General features: G+C 40.9%; 5 non-coding genes across 5 annotated transcripts; 1 reads left to right on the top strand and 4 right to left on the bottom strand.

Annotated features, from left to right (window-relative positions):
• Positions 1-484: 484 nt before the first annotated feature.
• trnas-gcu lies at positions 485-566 on the bottom strand. Its single transcript has one exon. It is a non-coding gene; the product is annotated as a tRNA-Ser (tRNA).
• Positions 567-2,254: 1,688 nt separating this feature from the next.
• trnal-uag lies at positions 2,255-2,336 on the top strand. The gene has a single exon. It is a non-coding gene; the product is annotated as a tRNA-Leu (tRNA).
• Positions 2,337-7,311: 4,975 nt separating this feature from the next.
• trnat-ggu lies at positions 7,312-7,385 on the bottom strand. The gene has a single exon. It is a non-coding gene; the product is annotated as a tRNA-Thr (tRNA).
• A 355-nt stretch (positions 7,386-7,740) lies between these two features.
• Positions 7,741-7,812, bottom strand: trnae-cuc. The gene has a single exon. It is a non-coding gene; the product is annotated as a tRNA-Glu (tRNA).
• Positions 7,813-13,588: 5,776 nt separating this feature from the next.
• On the bottom strand, positions 13,589-13,662 carry trnan-guu. Its single transcript has one exon. It is a non-coding gene; the product is annotated as a tRNA-Asn (tRNA).
• Between the last annotated feature and the right edge of the window lie 6,003 nt (positions 13,663-19,665).

Here is a 19,665-nt window from a genome sequence, read left to right as displayed (position 1 = left end):
TCCTCTGACCTCTTCTCCTGCATTACCTGGTTAGGTGTGATCGATGAGCACTCCAGGCTAAATCATTCAGAGACACATTAACTCCGATTCACTCTCCGCCCTCTCCTCGGTCAACGTTCCACATTTTGATTGTTGCAATGTGCGAAATCAAGGAAAGCAATTTCAGAATTTAAAATTTAAAATAATTTCAGAAGCCGTAAAGTTTTAATTTGTAAATTAATTGTGACAACGACTTTGCAGGGAAATTACGCCCAGCAATGTCGCAAAAAAGCGATTTCGAATGTGAGCCCAGATGATATCAATGTGAGTTTGAAGATAACAACTTCTTACACAGAGTAGAGAAGACGTCACAAAAAATCGTATCGAATGAAGTCTATAAAGCGAGGAACAGTGAAGACAGATCCCTAATTATTTTGGTACCTGCAAATAATATGATCCCTTATTTAAAACGCCATAATTAACTCATTTCTCAAAGTATCTGAAGCGACGAGGGTGGGATTCGAACCCACGCGTGCAGAGCACAATGGATTAGCAGTCCATCGCCTTAACCACTCGGCCACCTCGTCTGCTGCAAAGCCTTACAAAGCCTAAAAAAAAGTCTGCATTTGAAATATTGCTGATTGATAACAAAACGGAAGTTTTTTTGCGTAAAGAACTGAAAAAAGGGTTGTGTTACTGAGTGAGAACAGAGTTTATTAACGGAAGAGAAATCACAATTGTTTACATTCGCTGTTCGACGGCAACAATTAAATTTGAATTGGCATTTGTTAAAGCAATAACAACTAAAACTGGAATTATATTTTTGAAAAAAGCTGCAGAAGTAACAATGGCCATATATAGACATCAACAGTCTGTGTCTACCTCTCATCGAATATTGTGATTTACCATTTCAGCCTTGGCACCAACACTTGTTTTTACTCAATTAATCTCAATAAAATTCGAATATTTAATATACTAATTCAGAGTTCAACAATAATAGCAATAGCATAAGTTTACGAATTCACTCCAATTAGCAACGACAAATTCATCAGCATTACGAAGTCCGGATTTTTCTCTTGAAAGCGATATTACGCGTGAATGTCTCTCAGTAAAGAAATCAAGAGCAATGTGTCGATCAAAAATATTCTACTACATGTATCACGCAATTTCCGATATAAGCGTTTATACTTAGAGGTCAGGCATCATGATTCATTACTAGGAAACCCTTTTCTTTTTAATCATTCAATTCTAATGTCACTATTTCAGCATCAAATGAGGTTCTTGGGAACGCTTTTGATGTCATTGAGAAAAAATTATGACATGAATGAACATTTAGGTAACTCGTTGCTGACAAAAAAACATATAGAACTTGGTGTACGTGTTCTAGGCTTTCCTGACAGGAATGCTATTTCTACACGGTTGATGCTGAGCCAGAGAAATTTAGTTAACCACGGAGTTGTTACTATTTGGATGGAATTGCTTGAAGGGGTGGTGCAAACAGATGCAACAATAACTTTCATGAGCCAACTGGATATATTTTCAAAGTATACATCTCCAAGGCTGTGGGGAAAGAAAGGATGAGTGACACTAATTTTATAGCTCTTCCAAAGAGGTGGCAGAGGTACAATGCGCCAAATCGACTATGTCTGGGATGTAAGATTTGAAGATTCTCTGCCAACTTTTCCTTGTGCAGCGTTGAGTTCTGATGCACTGAGCTGACACTGACCTTCACTGTGTGTTTCCCGTCCTTCCGTTGTCACCAATGTTGTTGAACTTCAGTCCCCTCGTTTAATGCACAGCAATCACTCTCTATCTATTTTCAATTTTCACTGTAAAACCTTATCATGCACTTCTCCTCGCTTCAACTCCATTGTCCTATTCTTAGAGGTCCAAGTGTAAACCAAACACTCTGCATTGCATTTTGTCAATTATTGTTAAATAAATGTTAAATAAATGTTTCCGCCAGGTTTCGAATGCGGGACCATTCGAGTGTGAGGCGCATATGATAACCACTGCACTACGGAAACTTCAGTGAGCTGATGAATATCGAGAAATGGATCAAAATCAAATGCTTCTACACCTGGTTTGTTTAAATACGGGTTAAATAATTGTTGAAATTGTTGATGAATTTACTAAAGTCGGTGCTCTTTTAATGAAGCAAAGTGAACAGTTTGTCGGAGTATGGACGCATCTCTCTGTCATGGCAGGAGAAACTTTTGACATGAATAGTGTGACACGACGGTATAATTCATCTTGCAGACAAAGGCAAGCAGGGGATAGCGTGGCCGAGCGGTCTAAGGCGCTGGATTTAGGCTCCAGTCTCTTCGGGGACGTGGGTTCGAATCCCACCGCTATCAAATGCTTACGATCTTGTTCGTTCTTGTACATCTTGTATTTTTTGAACAGAAAGAGCTGTGACAGTATCAATGGCCATTCGACCACTTTCAATCCAGCATAACTCAGCTTCACTCCTCCAGCTCCAGCAATTCTATTCAGTGGCAACATGTACATATCTTCCTGCAAGTACTTTGAATGCAAGAATGCTTTTGAATGCAACCGGAATAAAGATGGTTGGATGCCGTTGAATTTCCAAGAAAAACTAAAAGATGTTCCCATTAAGTAATGAACCAATTGAGGAATATTTCAAAATATATTGAAAAAAAAGACACCGGAACCAACCAACAAGTTCAATTTGCAATATTTCTTTGTAACGCTTTCCAGCTTAGCGTGAGTACAAGAACTAATGATTATCTGCGGTCATGTAACTCTTATATTGCTGTTTACATTTTAAACTCTTCTCTGAAAATCGCTGTTCCTAAATTAGTTGCTGTTTTGATCCAAGTAAAGTTTTAAAGCCTTTTGTACTTGATTTAAATATCTGTTGTGGGAGAACAAGGTGCCTGTTGAGCAAACTTTCCAACATCACACAGTGATCAGGGAGTTTCCATTGATTGGCATTAAGATATCAGCTTTGAGTAACTCAGTTACTGGTGTTGTGATGACGTATCAACTCAGTTCCTGTCCGTGACATTAATTGTGTCAATGAAACGCTGTAATTTTCTTCAAAAATATGTAGACAGAAGTCTCTGTGGCGCAATGGGTTAGAGCGTTCTGCTGTTAACCGAATGGTTGGTGGTTCAAGCCCACACTGGGAAGATCCTCTGCTGTAAGAAATATATTCTTCTACAATTCTTTCCTCTCACTTGAAATAATGTCACGAACGACTTCAGAACTGCTGGTCTTTATATATTGTTTCCATTACCTGTTTTTTTTTAACCGACATATTGCTGGAACGTTTGATAAAATTTCCAAACCACTCGTCGCAGGATATGTTGGAACACCATTCCTGTCATTCTCTCGCTCCCATATTCTTTCTGCCTCACTGCCTTTTTGTTTGATTTTCTCTCTCTCTCTCTCTCTCTCTCTCTCCTCTCTCTCTCTCTCTCTCTCTCTCTCTCTCTCTCCTCTCTCTCTCTCTCTCTCTCTCTCTCCTCTCTCTCTCTCCTCTCTGTCACTCTCTCTCTCTCTCTCTCTCTCTCTCTCTCCTCTCTCTCTCTCTCTCTCTCTCTTATCACTCTCACTCTCTCTCCTCTCTCTGTCCCTCTCCCTGATTGTCTCTCCCTCTCCATCGCAGTCTTTCTGAATCTCCTCACGAGGATCCAGGAAATGGACACTGGGAATTGTCCAGTCCTCACATCTCATGTGGCCTCACTCTGTCCAAGTATCCTTGCGTTTGACACAACGTCAGATCAGAATTTCGAGACATGTCTATTTGAAGGGATTTTTAATAATAAACAGAGTCGATTATAATAATAATAATCCTTGCATTTGATATAGCGCTTTTCACGTCGGGAGGACGTCCCAAAGCGCTTCACAGAACACACTGTAAAGTGAATTGACTATATTTGTGGGTGAACGCGGCAGCCAATTGCGCACAGTAATGTCCCACAAACAGTCATGGATTGAAAATGACCAATTTATTATTGTTTTTGGTTTTGGAGGGATTATTATTAGGCGTTTGGAGTAAGGAAACTTGCCTAAGGTTTCGCCCTCTGCCTGGAATTGAACTCAGGTCTCTCGCTTGCAAATCGAGTGCTCTAACTGCTGAGCTACAGGACTCCTACATGTCTATTTGAAGGGATTTTTAACCCTGAAATATGAAACTGAAAGCTGGTTAATAAACAGAGTCGGTTGGGTGGATTAATGGAATTTTCCTAAGATTTTGCCTATCTGAGAATCAAACCCGTGTCCTCTCGCTGGTGAGGCGTGCGCTCTTGCCAATATGCTACAGGACTGCATAATAGTAGGCTGGTGTAGTTACTGTGTGTGCGTTGCATTCCCCAAAGCAGCGTCGTACAGTGACTATGTGTGTTACATTGCAAAGAGGGGCCCAGTGTTGAGCCTATAAGTGTTAGACTGCCCAAAGCAGCCTAGTGTACTGTCTATGCCTGCTATACTGCCCACAGGAGGCCAGTGTAGTGACTGTGCATGTTAGCCTGCCTACAGGAGCTCAATGTAATATCTGTATCGGTTACACCGCCCAGAGGAGGCCAATATAACGACTGTGTGTTAAACTGACCACAGGAAATCAATGTAGTGACTGTGTGCGATATACTGCCCACAACAATTTAGCGCCCACAGAAGGTTAGTGTAGTGACTGTGGTTTTGTACTGCCCAAGGGAGATTAGTGTAGTGACTGTGCATGTGTTGCACTCCCCATTGGAGGCTAGTGTATTGATTGAGTGTGCCATACTGCCCACAGGAGGCTAGTGCTGTAGATGTGTGTTAAGCTTTCCCCATTCTCATGTCCTCACCGCCAGTCCTCTCCTGGAGCTTGACATCTAACCCTCCAACTCTATTGCCTTGTGTGAAATGCAAGTTGTTGCTGTTTAAAAATTGAAAGGTTGGCCACTGCTTTGCTGTGATTGGCAAACTCTAAACTGATCATCATTGTAAACAGGAGAATATATTATGTGCAATAAATTGCTTCATCCTGTCACTCTTTTCACTTTATTGTATTCTGTTCGCTAATATTTCAACAACTTGGGATCAAACGGGACCAACTCCAATACGTTCAAGTCACCTCATTGGCTTCAACAAGACACGAACAACGGAATTCACTTGAGTCGCAGGAACAAGGTTTTGTCACAGAATAATAGTGTCATACAGCACAGAAAGATACCATTCGACATCAGACAGAAAGATGTCTGCGCCGGCTCCGAAAAGAGCAATCCAACTCAATCCCACTTTCCCGCTTTCTCTCCGTAGCCCTGCAGTCTTGTCCTCCCTAAATAACCATCTACTTCTCTCTTAAAAGTTATTGTTGAATCGGCTTTCACTTGCCTTTCAGGTAATACATTGCAGAATGGAACAACTCGTTGGGTGAAAATTTCCCTACAATAGTTGGCACACCCTATCACTCTAACTTTTCATCACTTGTTTACAGGGTGGAATTAAAGTACATGCTTGCATGTGAATCCTCGTTAGTGAAGTGGTTAGTATCCCCGCCTTTCACGCGGGAGTCCGGGGTTCAATTCCCCGACGGGGAGATAATTTTAGTATTTGTTATCAAATTAATCCTCGTTGTTATTGTTTTACGTCAATCGGAAAATATTGGGGTTAGAAGGTTCTTTTGACCCAAGTGTCTTTTCTCCCAGAAACTACACATTCCATGCTCTTTGCATTATATTCAGCGAAGCGTTCTTAGAAGTCTCGAAGTTGTGATAAGACACTGTATCAAATGAAACAATTACTGATATTCAAACTCACAATAGACTCTTTGAATAATATCCTTTGCCAAATGCAGTGATTATTACAAGTGATTTTGTAGAAGCTGGCGGTTAGCACAGACACACTCTCTCGATTAAATTTGATGTCCATTCATTGTCACAAACACAGTCCTAGGGATATAGGATGGAGGGACACAGGCATTCCGTAAATAGGGTGACCAAAAAGTCGTGATAGATATTCTGTTATCTAGAATAAAAAAGTTCATCGTTTCTTTAATACCTATTATACATGGTATGGGCTTAACCACACCAAAAACGCAGTCACTTTTTACAAATCAATAGATATTACTTTTTCTTACACTGTATCTTTGAGTTTCGAATAAACAGCTACGTTTTGCAGTTGATTGATATCACTTTTTATGTCGTCAAGTCGCTTTGAATAGTTTTATTAATATTAACCGTTGCACCGATGAGAACAGCAATATTTGTTTTACATTGCCACCCACGTCTGCATTGAACAAGTAGATCGATATATTTCCAGAATTTTTCCAGCTCCTTATTTTTCATATGGTAATTACTTTGGATATTTACAGCAAATCATATGGCACGTCAATTCTAATTACCCATTCATGTTGATATCTGGTCTGTTACAGCTGATTGACCTGCCTGTATGTAATTTAATGTATCTGGATCAAATGCAAGGATTATTAGATTTTATAAATGTAAACCGCAGATTATTGTAAACTTGTTTAATTGTATGACATTCGCTGATGATGTTGATACGAGTTGAACTTTACATCAATGTAATTTTTTTAACGAATTGTCAGTTAATATGTTTAGCGACATTGTTAAGTTTGATCAGATATTCTGTTTTTTGTTATTATTGTTACGATAACAATGATCATGCTGGCGAAAATAAGCAACAAAACCAGGTAACTTGAGAGGGAAGATAAGTGTTAGTGTTCGAAGATTAGTAAATAAGAACACGGATTGTAGTCGATTGACGAATCGCTTTTCTGGGGTAATAATCCCTTCAATAATAACAAGAATAAAAGCTATAATAGTAATGAATTGGTCACCTTGATACACAGGTGCTTGTGGGCTGCTTCTGCTACAACCTGCTGCTTTTCGGTCACAAAACATCCAATAAATTCACTTTACTCTATATTCTGTGAAGCGCCTTGAGACGTCTTGAAAACGTGATAAGGCGCTATAACTCGTGGAGTCCTGTAGCTCAGTGGTTAGAGCACTCGCTTTGCAAGCGAGAGACCGGAGTTCAATTCCAGCCTGGGCGAAACCTTGGGCAAGTTTCCTTACTCCACACAGAGCCTAATAATAATCCCTCCAAAACCCAAAACAATAATAAATCGGTCATTTTCAATCTACGACTGTTTGTGAGACATTGCTGTGCGCAATTGGCTGCCGCGTTCGCCCACAAATATACAGTCAATTCACTTTACAGTGTGTATTCTGAAGCGCTTTGGGACGTCCTCTCGACGTGAAAAGCGCTATATCAAATGCAAGGATTATAACAAACGCCAGTGTGAATATTGTTATTATTGTTGGCAGCAGCACTGCAGCTGATGTAACAAAATTAAAATTATGAACCGTACGGGGATTGAACCCGCGACCTTGGCGTTACCAGCACCACGCTCTAACCAACTCAGCTAACCGGCCTGACTTGCTGAGTGAGTCACAGGAAGCTCTGATTACTGATGTACGGTATGCAAACTTCTGACTGACATATTGTGGTGCATTCTCTGCACAACAGACAGAAGAAACGATTATCGGCAGCTTTGATTTGAATAAAACAGATCATTTGCCCATAAAATATACAGTCAACTTTTTTTAAACTCTATTGTGTGAAGAGTTTTGAGTCGTCTCGAAGACGCTATATGGGGCTATATCAAAGGCAAGTATTATTTTTATTATTGTTTGTGCTGTGAAGCGCAGCCACGATTGCAGGACATATCTGCCTGTTTTTTGTACACAAGCAAATTTCGGTTCCAATCGAAAAAACAAAATGAAATGCTTCCCTGACCGGGAATCGAACCCGGGCCGCGGCGGTGAGAGCGCCAAATCCTAACCACTAGACCATCAGGGAACACACTGGAGAGCAATAATCTCGCATATAATAATAATACTAATAATGATAATAATAATAATACTACTAATAATAATAATAATAATAATAATCTTTGCATTTGATAGAGCGCTTTTCATGTCAGGAGGACATCCCAAAGCGCTTCACAGAACACACTGTAAAGTGAATTGACTGTATATTTGTGGGCGAACGCGGCAGCCAATTGCGCACAGCAATGTCCCACAAACAGTCGTAGATTGAAAATGACCAATTTATTATTCTTTTTGGTTTTGAAGGGATTATTATTAGGCGCGTGGAGTAAGGAAACTTGCCCAAGGTTTCGCTCTGACCTGGAATTGAACTCAGGTCTCTCACTTGCAAAGCGAGTGCTCTAACCACTGAGCTACAGGACTCCATATATATAAAAAAAGATCCAAAATTGATTTGAACGGTCATTGAAATGCACGGAGAGAATCCGAGTGGCCAATGGGACTGAGCAACTCTCGTTGCTTCCCATCAACAACAACAACAGCAACAAAATTACTTTTGTAGAGCGCCTTTCACGTCCGGAGACGTCGCAAACCTCATTATCTCATAAGAAAATGAGAATCAATGGGGATCACTGAAGCGCGTTTTTTTTATTAATTTGCAGGAACGAGAAAATAGAAATATGAAATTATTAAGAGTAGGAAATGTAGTTCTTGGATAGAGAAACATTGATGAGCAACATTAGGCATCCAACGTAAGTGACGGTTCCTCTTCCAGTTGTTCAATCTTTAATTGACAGTGGTGACTGCTTGACGAGAGAAATTCAGAGATATGGGGATAGGTCGGATAAATTTAATTATGTTAGGGGATCAGCCATAATATTGTGTTTGGAAATAATGCACCATTGCTGTCAATTCATGAAAAATCTTTGAGTTTCTGGTACAGATTTATACTGATATCGGAGACACGACGTTTGTCATCAGTGTCCTTTCGATGAATCTGTCAATCTTGATTCAAAGTTGAACGGTTGTTAGTTTAACTATCATTTGTTATTCTGACTCCTGTTAGAATTATTGTGGGTTTTAGAGCCTCTTTGGCTCTTTAGCTTGACGCATTCACGTGAGCTACCGTAGGGCTAAAATGTTGTTGTTATCAACTATTATGCCTATTTCTTGATGCACATGGAATTTGGCTGTTGATATCTAAGAAGCAACTGCCTTCAACCCTCTTTCTTTGTACTGACTCCATAATTACATGATCACATGTTCCATAACCTCTCTCCCATTTTGACCCATTGTTAGTGTGTTAATTCTGCACACTTTTTGCTAACACAACCGACCAGCGGTGAGCTTCTGGTGAGTAAAGACTTGGAACAATCTGTGAGGGAATATCATCAGGTGAAGGAAGAAGATGGACAAGTGAATTTCAATTTAGTCTTTACATTCATTGAGAGGACTATTATGCTCATACATTTGTATCTCTGAGCAATGTTCAGGTGGCGGAGGAGTTGTAGCACTGTGGTGGACGCTTTGAGTACAAAACAAGAGGTCTCTGGAACAAATCCAAGCTATCCCGTTTAGTTGGAATAATTTCTCAAAGAAAATTTATTGTAACTGCTGTTATATTATCAATAGTCAAACTTTTGACTCGAGAATATATTTTTCTCCAATATTTCAAAAGAGAAAAACAAATGTGCTTTTCGGAAACGAAATTTGTGGCCATAAACGGGAGCGAAACACGACTATGGCATCATTAGCACAAAATATCAGCAACACTGCTGTTGCAAGCAACATCTTGTAGTTAAAAGTTCGTTTGTCAAAGGGAACACAATTTATTAATTTACAATACACAAATCTCATAAGAAAAATACTTGTGCCAAAAGACCACGACAGGACTCTAACCTGCAATCTTCTGATTGCCTTCAAGTTCACCGAAGTCAGACGCCTTATCCGTTAGGCCACGTTGTCCACGTTATAGCACAGAAACTGCCCTGGTCAAGGTCACCAATGACATCCTGACCATCTGTGACCAGGGCTCCCTCTGTCTCCTCGTCCTCCTCGACCTATCGGCAGCATTCGGTACGGTCGACCACACTATCCTACTCCACCGCTTGTCCTCCCACCTCAACTTTCAAGGCACTGTCCTTGAATGGTTTAGGTCGTACCTTTCTCACCGTCTTCACTTCGTCTCAACGAATGGCTTCTCCTCCACCCCCCGTACTGTCTCATGTGGTGTCCCTCAGGGCTCTGTCCTCGGTCCCCTCCTCTTCACCCTCTATATGCTCCCCCTTGGTGACATCATCCGCAAACATGGGGTTAACTTCCACATGTATGCGGATGACACCCAACTCTACCTTTCCTCCTCTACTCTCAACTCCACGACCACCGATGTCCTGACAGCCTGCCTGTCCGACATCGAGTCCTGGACGAGAGACAACTTTCTTCAGCTCAACGTGCAAAAAACCGAGGCCCTCCTGATTGGCTCAAGTCAGCGCCTCCGCACCTCAGGCGCTGACACCATCAGCATCCAAGGCTGCACTCTCCACCTCTCAAAGCCAGTCAGGAACCTCGGCGTTTTGTTCGACCCTGAGCTGTCCTTTCTCCCTCACATCCGCACCACAACTGGCACCGCCTTCCATCACCTCCGGAATATCGCCAGATTACGGCACTACCTCACCCCTCACGCTGCTGAAACCCTGGTTCACGCCTTTGTCACCTCAAGGCTGGACTATGGGAACTCTCTCCTCGCCGGCCTTCCCGCCACCTCCCTCCACAAGCTGCAGGTCATTCAGAACTCTGCAGCTCGTGTACTGTCCCGCACCAGGCTTCGGGACCACATCACTCCCACCCTCGCTCGCCTCCACTGGCTCCCCATCCCCCAGAGGATTGATTTCAAGATCCTCATCCTCACCTACAAGGCCATTCACGGCCTTGCTCCCTCCTACCTCTCCAACCTACTATCCCCCTACCTACCTGCCCGTACCCTCCGTTCCTCTGGCTCCGGTCTGCTCCACGTCCCCCGCCCCAACCGCCCTACTATCGGTGGTCGGGCCTTCAGCCTCTCAGCCCCGAGGCTCTGGAACTCCATCCCCCAGTGCCTTCGCCTTGCTTCCTCCCTTTCCTCCTTCAAGGCCGGTCTCAAAACCTTTCTCTTTGACCGTGCCTTCAGCTCCCCTCTCGACTCTCTTCCTCCTCCTCGCTCCCTCCCTTCCCTCCCCTCACCCTGACCATTTCCCCCTCCTCTCTCCCTCCCTTCCCTCCCCTCACCCTGACCATTTCCCCCCTGCTCGGGTCATGACCCAACTGTGCAGCGCCTTGGGACGTCCTCCTGACGTGAAAGGCGCTCTATAAATGGAATCTTGTTGTTGTTGTTGTTGTTACGCACAGATACGACAGTACTAACTGAAATGCCACTTCCATTTATTGGGTTTAATTTTATTTTGACCTCTCGTTTTCTTAGACGAAAAAAGAAAAAAAGTAAATATATAAGAAAACTTGAGCATTTTCAGTTTGCATTTGCAGCATCTTCGCATCTATTTCTGTTTCACATGTATTAATTTGCAATTATATCTGTCCAGCCACGTAGATCTCTGCCAAACCAAGGAAGCGTATGAAGCTATATTCATTGAAAATTAATGAATAGAGAGAGTAATGATTTTTTCGTCCAATGCCAGTCAGAGTTTCCGCAACGATGATCGCAATATAAATGCAAGTGATTGTTTGCAGCAAATGAGCGGAAAGGTTTAATCACTGCTTCTTCAGTATCAACATTTCAGTTTAGGAATTGGAAGATACCTCTTTATTTTTCAAACAATTACGTGTTTAACCCAACCTGTTTTGCGAAATAATCTGCCGAACTCGTGTCTCAACGGTAGCGCGTCTGACCCCAGATCAGAGGCTGGTGTTCAAACCAAGTGGAGTTCAATGTCATGGTTCACGTAAACACGATAAACAATGCAATAGACTGTCTCATCCACGAAATTCAAAGTTTTTCCAAAGAAGGTTAACGTCCTACCGCAGCTGTGTTTTCTCAGTTGAAAACATAAAGGGAGAAATAATTTTGAAAATAATTACACTGTTATATTTCTGTCTTGCTTTGAACAGTAAAGAGAGCTCATTCCTACTCAACCTCAGCTGCCCTCCTTACCTGAGAGAATCGAGTCCATATTCTATTTTAAGATGTTGATGTGTTATATAAGAAATAAATAGTAAAGATAATTCAGAACACGACTTGTCAATAACTTGTGCCAAGGTTTCCCGTCAACGTGTCCCATCTGATGTACTGACCTAAAATAACTTTTATCTACAAGATTATGAAGTAAAACTTCAAGTGAGAAAAGCATTGCATTGGACGATTCTCCACCATGCCTATTCCACGGGTAACCACCATTCACATTTATTATCAATGTGTAAACATTCCTTCACACAGTGGCACAATTAAAATAAACGAAAAATTCCATATGTATTCAGGATGCTTCGAAGGCTGCAACTTGCAACAACAATAATAATAATATTAGTAATAATATTAATAATAATCCTTTCATTTGATATAGCGCTGTAAAGTGAATTGACTGTATATTTGTGGGCGAACGCGGCAGCCAATTGCGCACAGCATTATCCCACGAAGAGTCGTTGATTGAAAATGACCAATTTTCTTTTTTTGGAGGGATTATTATCAGGCTCTGTGTGGCGTAAGGAAACTTGCCCAAAGTTTCGCCCTCTGCCTGGAATTGAACTCAGGTCTCTCGCTTGCAAAACGAGTGCTCTAACCACTGAGCTACAGGTCTCCACGTAATAAACAGGATGATGCGTTTCTGAAGCCAGGCTGGTAACCAGAATATTTCATTGTAGGTCATATGTTACAATATTTATCTTCCAAAAAAATTGATTCATAAATGTTCGTATATTACGTGGTTGAAGGGTTGACTGAAACATTATAATGGCCGAATGGCTGCGAAATTGAACTCAAACCTCAAGTGTTTTATCAACGAAGGAGATTGTAATGATCGCAGTATTAATTAATCTGGTATTGCCACCGGCGAACAGAACTGACCATTTGGCATTGACTTTATTTTCACAGATAATGTTTATTCTGCAAAGCAATTGGAGACGCCTCGACAAGATAAAGCGCTCCAACAAAGCATTATTATTATTTTCATTATTGTTGATTAAATGAAAACGGGGAAATTTCAATTTCAGATGAATTGTGCACTTAGTTACGTTAAAACATTTAAAAAATATGTTAAAAGGAAAATCGATGGCGTTTGCCGTGACTCGGATTCGAACCGAGGTTGTTGCGGCCATAACGCAGAGTACTAACCATAATACGATCACGGCTCCCTCCACATACAGTGCAGTTGATCACAAGTATAATAAACGATTTACATTATTTTTTGTAGAATTAACGCTGCTTATCTGGAAATGTATTCACTTATTCCTGCAACGCAGAATATTTTATGTTTAAACGAGGTGCATAACTGAGACAACTGTCTTCATTGCGAACATTTTAATCTGACCTTTAAGATCAATTATCATCTCATAGATAGTATAATCAACAATGACTGTACACACAATATTTGTACATCAAGTATCAATAAGTGTGCAGTGGATTTGTGATATTTGTTTTGATTCGACTCTTGCTTGAATTTTTAACCTAAACAGATGGTGAGCTCCGGCCTCTCAGCGTATCTAAGGTTGAGTTAGTGGATTGTTTGAGTCAAGTAGGTCCCAAGTGTATCTGATGTTGTTCACAATATTATTTAAATGGCGACGGAAAATTGAAGAAGCATATGTTTCTTCCAGTAGAGGACCGTCCCTGGGTGGGCTGGAACCACCAACCTTTCGGTTAACAGCCGAACGCACTAACCCATTGCGCCACAGAGACTTCTAAGCACCCTTTTACAAGAAATGCAGTTTTATTTTGACATAATTGTTGTCACGGCCAAACTCTGGATTGACAAGAAAAGACAACATCTGTAAGTTAGTTATTCAAAAAGTGAACTCTGAATACAAACAGATGGAAACACTGACGGTGTGATGTGGGATTGTTTGCTCATCAGCACCTAGTTCTCCAACAACAGATATTCAAGTGAAATACAAATGCCTTTAAAACTTGATTAGGATCAGCTCAGCAACTAATTTTGGAAGAACGTTTTTTGGAGAACAGTTTGGAATTTAGTCAGAAGCATAAGAGTTACGTGATGGTACATTATTTTATTCATCCTGAGCTGGACTGATTTATAAAGATATACAGCGAAATTGAATTTGCTGATTGGTTCTGCTGGGCTTTTTGTTTAAAATATTCCAAAACGTTCCTCATTTGGTTCGTTGCTGAGTGGGAACAGCTTTTACTTTTTCTCACTTGTCGGATGATACGTACCTCTTGACAGTGAAAGTAATTGCTGGAGATGGAGAAGTGAAGCTAATTTATGATGGAATCAAATGATCGAACATCCATCTATACCACCAAAGTCTCAGGGCATTGCCTCTTGAACAGCAAGCGTTGGCCGCTGGTTAATCATTGGAAGGTGGCGTCATCTTGGTACTTTGTGCACACAACAAATTCTGTTCAGAAAACACATCTGACGCGTTCGATTTAAAAGATGAACAAGATCATGAACATTTAACAACAGTCTGTTTCAAAACCATGTACGCAAACAGACTGGAAATTAAATCCAGCGCCTTACGCCGCTCGGCCACTCTATCCTATGTCTGCTCTTGTCAGCAAAACACGTGTAACAAGATAGCTCACAACTTTTGTTAAACTTTTCTTTGCTGCAATATCGGAAACCCGGTTTCATATTCAGACAAACTTTTGAAATATGTTGAGTAAAACAGCACCAAATTTAGGAATTATATTAAAAATTTCAAGCATTAGTGGATTGATATTAAACAAAGCTATTTGGGGATATTTTTTAATTCATTGCACCACTGCACCTCTTTTCAAATAACTTGCTAGAAATTAAACTTCTTGGTAGGATCAAGTGCCATCGGTTTGAAAGGTAGCAACGCACCAGTCACCTTCTTCCCGGCTGCAAGACCTTGAGCTCTTCTTATCTCCTGTTTCAGCGGTTATAAACCTTTGCCCCACGTGCATTCGGAAGGTTCAATTTTGATTCAGGTGTCACATCGCATCGCTGAATTTCAGGAGAATAGTGAAAATTGGGTGGAAAAGTATTTGGCATTATTTTTTATTGTTGCTTATCTGTGGCTCATCCACTTTTGAACAGTTAGAAATAACTGCCTTGAAAATACTACGAACTTTTGAGAGCATATATTGGTCTTGAAATAATATGATAATGTAAGTGCTCAATCAGATGTAACGGCCCTGTATATAATGGATTATATTTGTTGCATCGACTGGAGAAGGGGTTGGAAGTTACCCTGGGTGGGGAGGGGAAAGGGAAGCCTGGAGAATAAGATCGAGAAGTCGTTTCGGAAAAGCAGAATTCCTGAAGAATGTTTAGACTTTTCCTGTGCCTTTTTGCCTCTGCAACACGATAACTGTTCAACTTCCGCTGTTTCTATTCAACTTCAGAAAACATAACTTCGATATATATGCACAGTTATCAACCCCGATGCTAAGCCATTTGGACAATTGTTGTTCAGAGTCCAGTAATACCAATCGCTCAAAGTGCAAGCAGCCAAAAATATCTGCCAATAGAATGTGAAATTAGGTGAAAAGATTTCGTTTTTCTAGGACTGTGAATGTGACAAGGACAGGAAGTGAAACTATGGAACTCGTCTCCATGAGCATCCAATCTCTACCAAAAACAAATGGCAAACATAATTCTTCCACCATGTGCTTCGATTCACACCAACATTCTTTTCATTTGAAATTTCAGTGCATTTAGTTTGGTAAAAATAACTCAAGGCTTAAAACGGCCTCCCCTTCGGGGAATTGAACCCCGGTCTCCCGCATGACAGGCGAGGATACTCACCACTATACTAACGAGGATTCACACCGTATTCAATTCGCACAAGGCACATAGTACTCAAAGTACTCTTATAAGACTAACCCGGTTGCTGATAGTAAAGGCTGTAAATTTGGAAACAAGAAGTGTCTCGAGTGTACAGTATGTGCTTAACTGAGTAACAAGGATACGCCTGAATAAAATTTTCCGCAACTGCGTAAGGTTTCCATATTGAAGGTTTTTATAATTGAAGGCTGATTCCCGTGTTACTGTAAATCGCAAACGGAAAACCTCGATATTCCCTGAAAGGAAAGACATATTGCAAGGGAAACAAAGAGATGGAAACCATAAGGAATGTAGAGCAGGTTCCCATTTTTAGTGGCACCACATTAACTTTATCTGTTGTCTTAGCTTTGCCGAATTTGCAGCATTGATTTCGCCGATGATTTAGCTCATTTTCGATGTTCTCGTTTTTTTTGTGGACTTATCCCAAGAGGAAGTCCTGATATATGTTCCTTGACACAAATACAATGACAGACTCAACGCACACACACTGACACAGAGAGATACACACAAGCTGATACTCATATACACAAACAGGCACAAACGCAAACAATTAGAATACATTAGTGAAATGGCCAGCACTATACAGAGTGACGCTTTGTCAATGATACCAGCATTTTTTTAAGGAAACTTGTTAAATACCACCCTAGAATCTGTCATATGTTAATAGGTTTCGAATGTAAAATATCACTAACTGATGGGATATGTTTAAGGGTAACCTTAATGGAATCACATTCTCTAAACAGAATTTCTAATACAGTGCTGGAGTTGTGTTGCGTTGTCGGAGTTGCCGTCATTTAGATGAAACATTCAAAAACGATCCCAGCTGCTTGTTCAGGTAAAAGTTTAAGATCCCATGGCATTAAACTAGTTCCAATATGGGGCATCAAGCCACATCCTTCTGACTCAGAACCGAGTGGGAACACGGATCCAGACTGAAAGTCATACATTTTATATTCTTTCAGAATTATTATTCAGACAATGAATAAGGAATCTTGTCCAAATATGATGAAAGATATTCCATTCTTAATCTAAAGTTTTGTACCCGTGTGTGATACTTTAGTTGAACGGCTAATTACTGCTACTATTCTGTTTAATTATAAACATTGTTGAATGAAATATATACTGCCATTATTATGGTCAGCAAAGCAACACATTTCCACCAATTGCGTTTTATTTATCCAATCATTTGTGTTGCTTTCAGTAACTGCAGGATGGTGATGCTATCACTATATGAGTTACGGTGTATATACGTAGGTGTATGAAGTAAATAATATAGTGTTTCTTTTGTGATAAAGGTACAGGAAACGTGTGGAAAACAATCCATTTTCTTAAAACGATTCCTACCAAAACAGTACCAATTCTAAACCAAAAACAGATTAAGGCAGATAATACAGACTGGTGCCAAGTTTGTAATGCTAATGCTGAGGCAGATACATATTTCATGATGAGAGCATTTGATCAACAACAACAATAAAAACAAATTACACGTGTATAGCGCCTTTCTCGTCGGGAGTACGTCCCAAGACGCTGGACATCGTACAGCATTTCAGACCCGAGCTAGGGTCAGAATCAGATCAGAATATGGAACAGAAATATAAAACGTTAGAGAAACGAATGCTGATTAGTTTAAAACTGATGGCAAAAGTCATCGGAGTAGTTTTTCAATCAAGGAATATTGTTTCTGATTCTACTGTTCAGAACAACTGTCGTGTTATTCCAGACAACATATCGCAACATGAAAATACAACCTGTAAATCAATCTCTCAAAGGTTGCATTGTGGATATCATTGCACTTTTTTTCAGCAATGAGGATTACACCAACCATATTATATACCACAACAAACAAATAGCGTCAACTTACATGGAGCTCTCCACGCAGGGATTTAACAGTGGTGGAGCCTGACTCGGAGCCTGCGGGTGGGAGGGTGATGCGTCACACGGTCGAAAGGAAGATTTTAGGCGGGGTTTGAAAAAGGGGAAAGAGTTTGGACAGGTAGAGAGTTGCTAGGGAGTGAAACGATTTCAAAACGGGTGAGAGGATCTTGAAGTCGAGCCGTTTGGTGATGGGGAATCAGTGGATTCTGGCCAGAACTGACGAGATGCGCGAACAGAATTTGGTCCGGGTAAGTATGCGGGCAGCAAAGTTTTGAAACAGTTGGATATTTTAAACAGTGAAGCTGGGGAGACCGTCAAGGAATGCGTATGAGTAATCCAGGCGGAGGTGACAAACGCATGCACAAAGGTTTTGGCTGCATTCCGAAGCGCTCTCAGGCGCCTTCCGGCGTGTAGGTAACTGTATAAATCCAAGTTGTTGTTGTTGATTTTGTTGCTGTAACGTAGTGTCGGGGGAGGGGTGTAGCAGGAGTCGGTGCTACTCAAACATTGAGATATTATAATAAAACTTATCTATTTTAAAGTGCCTAATATCGTCTTCGAAACGCTTCCAAGTGATTCACATGATATACGTCAAGCGTAGTGACCCATTATAGTGTTGTTTAAAGCTGACAGAGAATTGCGCAGTGTAGTATCGCACACACAGTCATGCACTAAGTGACAAATCATAATTATTTTTTTGTGAAGGGATTTTTGCCCCAGAAAGCCACAAAATAGTTGACTAAGCAGGGTGTTCATACTTACCACTAGGTTAACGTACAATCCACTTCCTATCACTTGAGAGGTGAGTGCTCTACTACTACCTACAGGCGTCCGTTTTGATGTCCGTGAAGTTGACCAGTTCTCCTTCTCATTCCACTTTATCAAAATGGCTGTTTCACTATTCTGATGTAAAAGCTCTTCAATTCTGAATATTTATCTGAACCGTCGCGAACACGTGAAGAGGCGTTTTATCAAAAGCAAGTATTTTTATTATTATTACCATCATTATTATTATTGTTATTAAAAGCAGATTGGAAATTCGAAACGAGTTTCTGTTCAGATAATTGAACTCTTGTGTTCACTTGCTTTCTTCCTCTGGTAGTTAAACCTTTGAGCCTATTATTCAGGGCGTTTCGGTAATTTATGTTTGATATCCCATAACGCGGCTTAGCTAACACCATATCAATGATTCAGCTACACATCAGCCTTTGCCGTTTGAAACTGTGTCCATTAATAACATTTTCGTGTAACATGTATTGAGCTGCCATGGAAAAAAACTTCCTTTCCTTTGCCCAGTAACGTTCTGGAACATTTATCGTCTTTCCTATGCAACGGCACAAATTGGACCTCAATGGAAAATCTCGTTTGAGGGGCTCAACGAGACGGGAGCGAGAGAGAAAGCGAGAGAGAGTGTGAGAGAGAGAAAGCGATAGAGTGACTGAGAGTGTGTGACACACAGAGAGTGGGAGAGAGAGGTATGATCGTGAGAGAGAGACAGTGTATGTGTGTGACAGAGAGAGTATGATAGACACATTGAGTGATAGAGAGAGAGAGAGAGAGAGAGAGAGAGAGACGCAGAAACAGAAACACACAGACACATTTCTCTTCTCTATAAGTACTATTGTTTGACAATTTTGATGAATGAGAGTCAAAGTGTGTGACACAGAGAGGGAGAGAGAGAGAGAGCGAGAGCGAGAGAGAGAGCGAGAGTGTAAATGAGAGATTACGGTGGACTCAGGTCAGAAAGGATGACAGACAGAAATCATGGGTGGCGTTTGAAGCATGATTAGATGATCTAATGTTATGGTGAGGGACACGTACGCATATCTTGCGACAGAGAAACAATAGAGATCGGTTGTCACAGCTCAACCTCTTAATCTCACCTCTTTTTCCACTTTCAGGTTCTCGCAGTTCGCTTTTAGTTTTATCCCTCTGTGCTCTTTTCCACCAAATACATGACAAGCTGAGGTGAGGTGGTCTCTGCTCAGCTTCAGTGTCAGGACTCAGTGATAGGTTTAGGTTTAGGATTATGA

The sequence above is a fragment of the Callorhinchus milii genome, unplaced genomic scaffold, assembly GCF_018977255.1.
Source record: "Callorhinchus milii isolate IMCB2004 unplaced genomic scaffold, IMCB_Cmil_1.0 Scaffold282, whole genome shotgun sequence".
Taxonomy (NCBI): Eukaryota; Metazoa; Chordata; class Chondrichthyes; order Chimaeriformes; family Callorhinchidae; genus Callorhinchus; species Callorhinchus milii.
Note: the sequence above shows the minus strand (reverse complement) of the source record. Positions and strands in the feature narration are given on the sequence as shown.